Below are 11765 nucleotides of genomic sequence, written 5' to 3'. Positions count from 1 at the left end.
CTCTATTATTTCTGTATACGCTCTTCTTTTTTTTCATCCATTTTATCGGGCGTGGCATCTCTATCTTGACAAGCTCGCAGAATTCTGCATGAATCTCGAAGAATTATCAGACTTGGGAAAGAGGAAGTCTACTCACGTATAAGGCAGGACAATTGGTTAGGAGCAGTGAACCGAGAAACGGAACCAGATTCAGATTCGAATCACAGGTTCGGTAAAGAACCGTCCCCTTTCCTCCTGCGGGAGATAGAGAGTAAAGGACTTTACGGTGTCTTTTATTTCTCCATAAGACCGTGTCCCTCTTTCGTATCGTAACGCAAGCAGAACGCAGATCTCCGCTACTGTCTGCCATGCTCGCGGAAACAATCATATTATTCGTACTTTCATCCGTGATACCCTGTCGTCCTGGAATACCGCCGTATTTTAAACTGATACTCCTGTTCGTCTGTAATAACGTTTCAAGTCATATTGTCGTATCACTTTGCTTCTAAGATATTCCTTTTCAAGCAGCTGAACAACGAAAGAGACATCTGTGGTTTTCAAATGAACGGTAAAAAAACGTTTCGAATTCGTTTCCTTCGTCTTTAACCTCTTGCATTGGAATGACGTGCCACGTACGTCGAGGACTTTTTGTTCCAAATTGCAAACATTTTCTCAATCTCAAGTATATTTGAATGTAACCCAGGCAAAACAAACGATCAGTTTCTTACTTCTTAATAATTTCTATCCAGTGATGACATACCGACGAGTTCAAAATAAAAAGATAGCGACGAATTATTGTATACGGTATTCGGTCACTCGTTATGGTCCGCGAACCAATTGCCAGCGCAAGAGGTTAAGGTATCACTGTCATCGTTAGTTGCTTCAAATTTTATTATGACATCTTATTGTAATATTTGTTATATTATACTATAATATTACTATAATAATAAATTTTATTATAATATTTTATTATAATATATATTTTAAAATTACAGAACACTGTGGAGAAGGGGTATACTGTTGAAGAATATGAAAACATGTTAAAAAATAAATTTTCTTGCAAACCTTCGATATTAAAAAAAAAAAAAAACAACGTTTGACAACGTAAAGCATAGTAATTAAATAAATCGTGGAATTTACGTGCTAATAAGAATTGAGTCAAACGAGATCGGTAAAATTATCTCGGTAATATTCACATGCAATACCACGTTTCGTATTAATTGCCCACAACAAAATCGACAAACTTTACGCGTGGAAATTAACATTATCTGCAACAGAATTAACAATGCTATTGAGACCGACGTTAAAAAAGGACCGACTTTGAACATGTAACGATTCTCGAACTTGTTGGAACTTCTCGTTTCACAAAAGTCTCAGAGTTTCACAGAAAATCAAAGCAACGTGGTGCAAAGTTTTTACGAAATCGACGAAAGTGGTCGCAATAAAGGGGAGCGTAGCGCGGTAATTCAGCCGCGCTCGATGTTTAAGTCGATCGGTACACGGTACCGTACAGTGAAACTCGCCGAAACTTTTCGTTTCGCATCGATCGATATTACGAAAATACAGTTTAGGCTGAACCGAGTGGAAATCGGTTCTCGCGAGGCGCGCAGACACCTGGAAATGAAGCGAATTAAATCGCTCTTAGTGCAACTAAGCTGCGCCGGTGCGCATCATTGAAAAGTCGTGGAAAGAGCCTGTTTACGTTGTATTAACAGGAACTGCGGGACGCGCCGGATGGAATCGTTGCTAAACTTATTTAACGAGAAACCAGACGCGTCCGTTTCCCGTTGCTATCCAAATTTACATAGTTAACAGTACAATATTTAACTACGTAACAACGTTGATTCCCCGGCATGCTCTATCAACGTAATTACGAGGTAACACCGTGCCCTCGTCCCCCCCCCCCTCCTCCTCACCGATCTGCAAATTTCACGGCGCTTTTCTTCATCGAAACCGCGGCGAACTCTGTCAATAAGCATTTTGGATTTTGGGTCTGTTAAAGCCGCCCAAACGTGCTCCATTATGTGACAAAGTTAAAGTTGGAAGACCAGAAAGGGAAATGTTGCACGCGTTGAATTATTATCGTCCAGCATACAGTGACTCGAGAAATTATTGACGCAGTTTTCTTACAGTCTTAACAGATGATATACATTGTTGGCGAAATTTGTTTCTACGGAGAAAAGTAGCAATTTCCAACGAATGTAAAAATTCGAGAACCGAAAGAATTTTTGCAATTCTGCCGTGTATTTGAGAACGAGAGATAATATTTTTAATGATTTGAAGACCATTTCTTTCCTAATGATAGCGCGACATCATTCGATAATATTGCAACGTTAATTTTTCCAACTGACTCGTTAAATGCAAATCAGGTAAATAATTCAAGGAAATAATTCCACAAGTGTGTAACGAAAATTATGTGCGTCGATATAATCTTTTTGATCCGTTGTACGTTTGTTTTTTTCCTGGTTATTTAAAAGATGACAAATACTCGTATTATACATCATTTTATTTCTACTATATACGTTCTGAGATTTACGTCAAATTTGGCCAACGCTGTCGAATGTCAAACAAAATTTTACAACACGCGTAACGTGTGACATTCACGAAAATTTCTTACGAATTTTCCCTCACGCCATTGAGCAATATTTACCACCACCAGCAGAAAGAACAGAAGTTTCGCGTGGAAATGAAAGGCAAATGCGCGATGCCAAGATCCGTTTTATCACGAGGCAGAGAAAAGGGGAGAGAGAAAAAGGGGGCGAAAAGGAACGAGAGTCCTCGCGAGAAGTTTCGACAGTATGTCTCTTCCCGGCGCCGTGGAAAAATAAATAATCCTAATTGCGGTTGAATGGACTGGCCGTGATGAGAAAGAAGGAAATAAGAGCAACGACGCCGAGACGGTCTATGCTTCGAGACAATGGACGTCTGCTGCTCTGTTCCTGGTTTTTTTCTCCTCCCCCGACCGCGGCATTTTTCTTCCGACCATTCAGACGACCACCGTGATAATTTCGCTAATTATTTATTCACGTGCTGCAGGACCAAGTAAGTCGTCGATATTTTTCTGCCTGGTACTCGCGTGGCTTAATTTTTCACAAGACGTTCGAACATTTGAAATTTAATTCTTTCAAATTTAACTAGAATCTAAGTTCGATAACATTGAACAAAGTTTGAAATTTAATTAGAATCTAAATTTGATAATATTAGTTTAAGACTCGAAACGTGATAAACGTTCTGTCAATTACACACAATTGTTTCATTGTAATGTTGTCGTAGTTTCATTGAACAGATACATTTTCTATACAAGTTTATTGATACGTATAATTCTTTCGGTGAGTATTCACATACTTATACGAACTGATTAATATTTTGTTGAAAAATATATATTTGAATGTACGGCATATCGTATGTGTGTTCTTCCAAATTTCGCGTGAAATGCATAAAAATTCATAGTCGATCAATTGCCGATATGTTTTAAATGTGTCGTTAGAAACGCAATAGACAAATGCAAAAATATATTTGACGTAGAACCAGTTGATCGCCAAATTGAATATCAAAATCGTTCTTTCGTGAAAAACGAGAAATGCGACTTGTTTTTTCATTTATGACGTTCAATTGTATTTTTCTTTTTTCGGTGAAGACAAATATAAAACCGTGGAAATAAAGGATCTGTTAAACTCTCGCCAAAAATTCTATATCTGTTCCATGTAGTGCATATATTCTATGGAAACAATTTTTTGAAAATTGAGAAACCGCGTTCCCCGAAGTTGATTTCAGAAGGCAATTTCGTAGCCGGCTAAATAACAAAATGTACGAAATTGTGATCTGTGCTGATAAATATTTTTTTTTTTCCCGCCGAAAATAAAAAGCACGAAACTGCAAAAATAAATGGTTCATTGAATTCCCGAATGAAATTGAATGTCTGCTTTTTTGATTTATATGATATTTTCAACGTGAACAATGATTTATTTGCACAAGTGATGTCGAAATTTTATACTCGATGAAGCGCTTGAAAAATCGGGCTATTATTGTAGCTGTTGTTTTTTCAGAACGAAAAATCAAAAACCGTCCAAACAAACGCAATGAAGAATGTACAGTGAAGCGCAAATTCATACTGAAATTACATTACATACAAAATATATGCAAGTATCGACATTATTATTATTATTCTATATTGTGTAACAACAATTTCACATCAACGATAACATTATGTTGCAAGTATATATTATGCATATTGTCGCATCATCACATATATGAATATTACAAAAATATTATAAATGAATAAAAGTATTGTACACGTGTATATACATGCATACGTAATAGATATTCATATAAAGTTGTTAACAACGTTCATTTATGATAATTCACAAGATATTCATTTCCTCAACTGCTCAAATCACGTAGAGAAGACCGTCCAGTAGACAACAAACCGGCTGTACCTACTACACACGGAAAATTAAACATACTTCCGCCCACATTTACCCGGCCACACGCCCGGAGCACCTCTCTATAAACATCCGTGATAATACCCGAACTGACTGGTCCCAGGGGCAGGGCTCAAGGGTTAAAAAGAGTCGGCACTCCAATTATTCCGTGGAATCCTCGAATCCCACGGTCACAGTTCCACCGGGATCTCTCCGCGATGTCTCTTGGCGGCCTGGCCGAAGGCTTAATTAAAGCAAATTCAATTAAAACGGACACGGAGTATTAAAAATTCGCTCGAAATCTTAATTAACCCTAAGCGCACTCCATCGCCACCCCTCCCACACCGACTTCATTTGTTAATAGATCTTTAAATCGTACGGACGTCTCTCGTTGTCGTTCGTACAGCCTTCATTTTACGGTCCAAGTTTCTCCATTTTTCGAGAAATCTTTCTAACACGTTATTCGGGTCATAGGTTCCCTTCTCATTTTATTATTCCTGTATTTCGATTTATTTTTATGTTCAATCTGTGAAAACGCTTTCCAAACTTCCAAATCGTTTTCTTTAAAGCGAAACTGTCAATGAATCGTAGAAGAACTTTAATGGTGGATTCACTACTCTGAAAATTTTTAATGTTTCACGTGTTTTCGGTAAAATTAAAAAGTTCTAGAGGTGATTTTATTTAATAAAATAAATTTTATTAAGCGCGCATAACTTTATCAGTTAACAGTTGTCGAGAATAATTTAAAATAAAAATTTTTAAATTTGAATTTTAAAACGAGAAGTATGTTTATCCGCCAAGTTAAAATATGTCCGGAAAGTGTGCAAGAATCAGCTGATAACGAAATATTAATTACCTCTGTATCAAAAGTAAGCAAAATAACTATTAACGTATTTATTACTTTGGAAATTATTGAAACGCTCGAGTTTCTTCAATAAATCGAAGAGTCTGGAGATGATTTGACAATAAATTTTATTAAGCACGCATAACTTTATCAGTCAGTTAACAGTTGTCAAGAATAATTTAAAATAAAAATTTTTAAATTTGAATTTCAAAACGAGAAGTATGTTTATCTGCCAAGTTAAAATATGTCCGGAAAGTGTGCAAGAATCAGCTGATAACGAAATATTAATTACTTTTCTCACATCACACATATCAAAGTAAGGAAAATAACTATTAACGTATTTATTACTTTAAAAATTATTGAAACGCTCAAAGTTTCTTTAATAAAAAGGCAAAGAATAAGAAATAAAAAGATGTAATGGAAATGAAGAATGAACAAATTTCCCGACTTTCTCGCCAGATCGTTATTGAACGATCGTTACACTGTAACATTTTTGATAGAGCGTGGCGAGACTGATTCGAAAATTCGAGGGGGTCGTTGTGAAAGGGCGCCGCGACTTTTCGGGCCAACATCACGCCCGCATACGTTAATATTGGTAATGTCAAACCTGTGGGATATTGAAAGGGTAGTAAAAGGGCACGGGAGACATTGGTAAGAGAAAGTAGGGCGATTTGGAAAGAAGAGAATGAGTGACAGACGGGACGGAGTGATGTTTTTTTTTTTTTACTGCGGGTGAAAAAGCGGGAGTAAATGGTGATCGATGGGGGAAGAGAGAGGAATTGAGAGGAAGTGGAGGGTAAATACAGTACTATGAAGGGTGATGAATGGAAATAAGATACATGACAATGAAAGTTTATGAAAATTAGAATGCCATGTGAGAAAAGTTAAGAAATTACTACAACAATTATTACGAAATGTTAAATGAGATGGTACAAAATGGAAAGCGAAAGTGAAAAAGGTATATTACATAAAAATTAATGATAAATGATAAGATAATTGTTACGTGGACATAAAACGGTAACAGTAGAAAAATAATAAAGAACGAAAGCACAAAAATTGCAACATTTCTGTCGATTACGTATAATAATAGAAATACTGATATGTTATTCCAGAATTTGTCAGGTCTTTTCAGGAATCTCAAGTATATAGCAGAGAAATTAAATTTAGAAGCTGAAATCTCTTTCCTTCGAATTTCTTTATATGTCGGCCCTTGATCAGGATCGAGCTCAATCGACAAAACTATTTCAAGAACGAAGTCATTTTTTTTTTCCAAATCGAGCCTGAGTCTGACAACGCAGCGTCCACTATTCTCGAAGTTGTTTTTAATTAAAAGAGACCGCTCGGCTCCGGTAAAATCTGACCGACAGCCAGAAGTTTTTCCAGCAGTTCGTCTGTGGATGCGAGTTTCCTACGGCCCTCAAGCACTTCAATTAGATTTCTTGACAACGCGAACCGCCGCATGTCCGCGAGACACACGTGCGTGTGACGTGCATCTCAACTTTAATTAAACCAGAAAACCGCCATTTCTTTAACTGGACTTCGAACAATGCCCCTGGTGCCTGTAGAAAAGTTTCACAGCGAGATTTATAAGATGCTCCGCGTTATTGCTACTGTAACTTAGGAGGTGTTCTCGGATAATGGAGATCTTTCTACGCGTACCGATTACTCCACTGACAATTGATCTCTGTCACCTGATTATGATGGCAATGAAAAATACCGATAATAATTTTAATGGTAGTCCAATGTTATTGGATTGTTTAGGATGGCTCGAATGCGTGCAATATTTCGCGAGAATTAAATTTTCACGATGTATTAGATACGTATGAATGTTTTAATATGCGCATAGCGGTTTCCAGAGCAAAACAGGCGAGCTAAACCGACCAACTTTTTTCATTTCGTTGCGCCAAATACAGAATTAATATTCAAATGATTTAATTCGTCCGAGGGGAATGTAAAATTTCAAAAAGTAATCCTAGAAAATTATTCTATTCATTTTCAAACCAATTCTGAAATATATTACATATATTTAACAAGTTTAGACAATTAATTCCAGTTTATTATTAACGTAGTTTCGATCTCACCCGATATCGACTGTCATCCGACAATCAATTACTCGCGTTATTAAGAAATATTACTATATTATAAGAGATTGTAATATTATTAAGGAATATTACTACATTATTCAGAAATAATCACAACATTTTCTTCGTTGCGAAATTTTTATCACCGCCAAAACAAGCCGAACAATGCCACCATTCGCGATATTCCATTTCCGCTGCGAGCATTCGTCCGCGATTACCGGGCGTATTACCGGGAGAATCGCATTCTCATTAAGGGAGGAGGCAACTTTACGCGGCGCCGGGGAATAATGGAAAACTTGGGCCAAGTCGGAGAAACAAGCGGGGTTACACGCCGGATAAGTAAGGTAAGTTTCGTAAGAAGCTTTTGCCGCGTTAGCCGTTCGATTACGTTGGAAATATGAGCGGAAGTGGGCAGGGGGGCCCCCTGGCGGGGGCTCGCGGTTAGAATCTCGATGGAATCGAAGCGTGGTTAATTAAAGAGGTCATTAAAATTGGCTGTTTTCGTTTCCTTCCAAGATGGAACAAAGCCTCGGGAACCCAGTGCTTTGTATCGGGCTTCTTTCCTTTCATCAACTTCTATTTTCTCTCTCTCTCTCTCTCTCTCTCTCTCTCTCTCTTTCTCTTCACCGCCGCGTTGCCCCCCGGAGAATCTAGCCGCCGCGGGTTCGACCAGAAATCGGCTTATAAGTTGCTACGTCGAGTTTATTGTGCTCCGTTGAAAGCCGGTATTGAAAGTCGCGCAAATAATTGATCAACTTCTTCGACAGCGGCTGGGAAAGATTGAAACAGAGTGGATCGAACGCGGACGTTATCTGGAATTTCTGCACGCCGTGACGGTGTAATTGGACGAGTGAAAGACCAATTGGTCGGTGGGTTGCTGGATGGTTTCCGCTGGACTTATCGTTGGACAATAATTCAGGTAGGTGGTAGGTGTTACAGAAACGTTCTTGGGGATCTTGAATAATTATCGTGGGACAATTAGAGGAAGTTGGAATGGAGCGTTGGGTCGGGTTGTACAGGTGGAACAGATGTCGAGTTACTTAATGTCCACTAACAATAAATTGGTCGCTTCTGCTACTCTGAAGATGGAATTGGGTTCGCTAGGCAAGATGTAGGTTCAGCCTTGCGCCGAGTATTATTTTACGGAGTTGTTTTAGAAAGTATTCGAAAGTATAGTTTAATAAGCGTGGCAAGTATTTATTGAGTACTTTTAAGTATAGCCGCGTATATTATTAAGTATTTCTAAGTGGGGGGAGAGTGACGTTGTCTTTGAACGATGTTAGAAAAAGATAAATGATATTAATAGTAATTGACTTTAACATTTAATAAATAAATCGAATCAAAATACAATCTACATTAACTACTACTAGTACTATCTGCATTAAGAGTACTAGAAAAATAAAATACAGTATAAAAAGACGATCTCGTCGGCCACGAACAGAGAATTTCAATAACGTTTTGACACTGTGATACTCCACGATTCGCGTGTTTCACAATTAATTAGAAGAATATTGTTACCACATAGCAGAAAGCCTGAATATTAATGATATTGATATTGGAAATTGTCATTACGAACACAAAAGAACATTCTACGAAGCCACGTCGTATGTAAGAATGACATATAACTTATTTTTGAATTACATGTCTTTATGACAAAATTCCACAGTGACGATTATATTAGGTTTCTGAGGTTGGTAAGACCTCACTATGGAGATGTAATGTAAGCGTCAGAATGTAATATAAATACAAATACAACGGTTCCATATGGGAGAAGATTGCTCTGTTTTTGATGGAACCTTGACAAGCAAGCTTCAGAGATTTACGTAAATCAGGGTTTGTACCATGCCAAAAGAAGCATCTGGTTTCTCTTTTATGTAAATGAAATCGTACTAAGAATATTGGAATATCTCAAACGTTGCCAAAGAGTTTTACATATTGATATTGATGTAGCTTCTTATACCACTGACAGAGAGTGATGACAGTCTCATCCCGTAAATATGATGAATATTTTCCTGGTACTACTGACGCAGGAAAAGGAAAATATTATGCAGTCAGAATATCATTAAAGGACGGTAGGGATAACGAAAGCTACGAATCGATATTCGTATCGATTATTTCAATGACGATGGCAACTATTCCAGCTGTAGTTCGCTGATTCACTGACAGGGTGAACCTTTCAGGGTTCAACAGTGATTACAAACGCAATTCCAGAATTATACAGAGAACAGAATTTCAGTCATAAAGATTTAACAAAACAAAAACAAAAAAAGAACCAAGGTGACCAAGAACGAGATGGAAATCAAAAAGATCTCAAGATGAAATAAAAGTGGGGAGAGAAAGAATCGCAGCAATGAAAGAGACGACCGGAGGAATTCGCGTTAAAAGTGGCTAACAATGAGGGGAGACACGAGGCCGAGAAAGAGCAAGAGAGAGAGAGAGAGAGAGAGAGAGAGAGAGAGACGAAAAAGATACCACGGCTCGCACGTGTGGCGCGTAAAGACACGGAGAAACGGATTCGAGAAGTAGACGTGTGTCCGTCGAACGTGTGTTACCGTCTGCGCGACGAGACTTGCCAGCGGAAGTGGCGTCCGCGAGACGCTCGCCGGAATTCCCGGCGTTTGCCTTTGGATTTCCTGGCAAACACGGCACTCACGTACGAACGTAAACGTTTATTGGCCCTCTTGCCCGGGGGGAGGGCACGCGTGTACTTTAATCCGCGGAATTGATCCCTCTCACTCCGCCGCCTAGTTCCCGGCACGTCGTACGACGAACTCGCGCCGCGCGCCTCTCCAACTGGAAAACAGAGCCGACGCTGACACCGAGTCCCATCGAGGGCTGAGTTCCACCCGTGGAGGATTAGCAACTCGTGAAATTGCCAAGCACGTACGCTTACCAGGAATTGTCTCGAAGAGGCGAACTGTTGATAGAGGCGTGTGTCGAGAGTATCGTGAGTTCTTCGCGTGGGGTCCGGATCCGCTGCTGGTAAATTGAAAAGTGACGCTCGAAGCTCGATGACCCAGTTGCCGGATGATTCGAAAGAGACGATCGGCCGGGAAATTCTTACCTAGCTCACGCGGAAGCGGTCTACTTTGGTTAGGTAGCTACGTATGCATCGAGTTTACTATCCCTCCACTTTCGTGTATTAGCTCCTCTATACTGCGTGTTTTTTGTTCGTCTGCAGGGTTGACTAGCATCGACGTGCCAGTTGATGGACTGACCGGATTTTTAGACGTTTCGTACGTACGAAATGGAAATTTGGCGTGTAAAATGCGTGTAACGTACGTGAAGAGTATCGGTGTAGGTAATTTGCGCCGTGTAAATATATTTTTCTTTCGAAAATATACTTTTACTAGTATTTTATTACGTATATTCTATGTACAATAATAGCTAATGCTACACATACACTTGATAACAAATATTATATTATTCTACGTTATTATAATCAAATTGTATGATACATTGTAATATAATTATATTATAACATGATACAAAATTGTTACAACCAGACTGAAGCAAATTTGTACAATACAAATTATTTCTGATGATTTTTCAAGATGATTGACTTGTCAATCATGCAGAAAAGAAACATGTTGTCACTGTGTATGTGTGTATTTATTTCATAATTCCATACTCCAACAACCTCGTCACCACCGTTCCAAAAATGATCCTTCGCGCGAATTTTCAAAAACCACAAATTGGACGGACACTCGAGGGAAGAAAAGATATCGAATTACGTTTGTACGTTCCACTTGATCGACACTCACACGCGATTTAATTTAAAACGCTCGATATACCCTGTAGAGACTAGCATATCGTTCGATTAAGTGCTCTTAGTCCGCGCCGCGCCGTATCTCGGAAAGTCAATGGAATGAGAAAAAAGAAACAAAAAAAAGAAAAAAAAGAACAAAAAATTTCCCCTCCCGACAAGCGAGAAATATCACGGTCGGATGACAGATACGATCAGGTCGACTATAAAACATTGCCACGAAATAACCTGTCGGTTAATGCGAGCAGGTGAAAATATTTGGAACTGTCGGATATTAGAGCGGTGGTACGTAACGCGGTGATTTACGAACGATTTTTTTGCACGACAGCGCTCTCCGACTGCGTGACATTTATTTAAACGGTGAAAAAAGGAAGTAAAAACGCTTATGCGCGAAATTTGAACGGTCGTTTCGCAGTTTAAAGTATCGACGTCGCGAGTGTAATCGTTACAGAGCGTCAAAAAGCGTTTTTAATACCTTTTACACACGTGCGCACACGTCGGCGTTGCACTCTCGACGTTGAGTTCCAATCGCCTTTGCCCGGCCAATTGGAATTTTGTTTGCTGGAGATATTTTAATATTCGACGAGTCGAAATTTTTCGAAAGGAAAGCAACGTGCTACGACAGCGTACAAAGGAACTCTGATCGATTCTTTCTTCCTTCTTTTTTTTTTTTT

At 38.8% G+C, this 11765-nt stretch overlaps 1 pseudogene; it reads left to right on the top strand.

Moving 5' to 3' along the window:
• Positions 1-8974: 8974 nt before the first annotated feature.
• Positions 8975-9480, top strand: LOC122533191 (annotated as a pseudogene).
• The last annotated feature ends 2285 nt before the right edge of the window (positions 9481-11765 follow it).

The sequence above is a fragment of the Frieseomelitta varia genome, unplaced genomic scaffold (assembly GCF_011392965.1).
Source record: "Frieseomelitta varia isolate USP_RPSP 00005682 unplaced genomic scaffold, Fvar_1.2 scaffold_503, whole genome shotgun sequence".
Classification (NCBI taxonomy): Eukaryota; Metazoa; Arthropoda; class Insecta; order Hymenoptera; family Apidae; genus Frieseomelitta; species Frieseomelitta varia.
The sequence above is the reverse complement of the archived record's forward strand: the minus strand, read 5'-3'. Positions and strand labels throughout refer to the sequence as shown.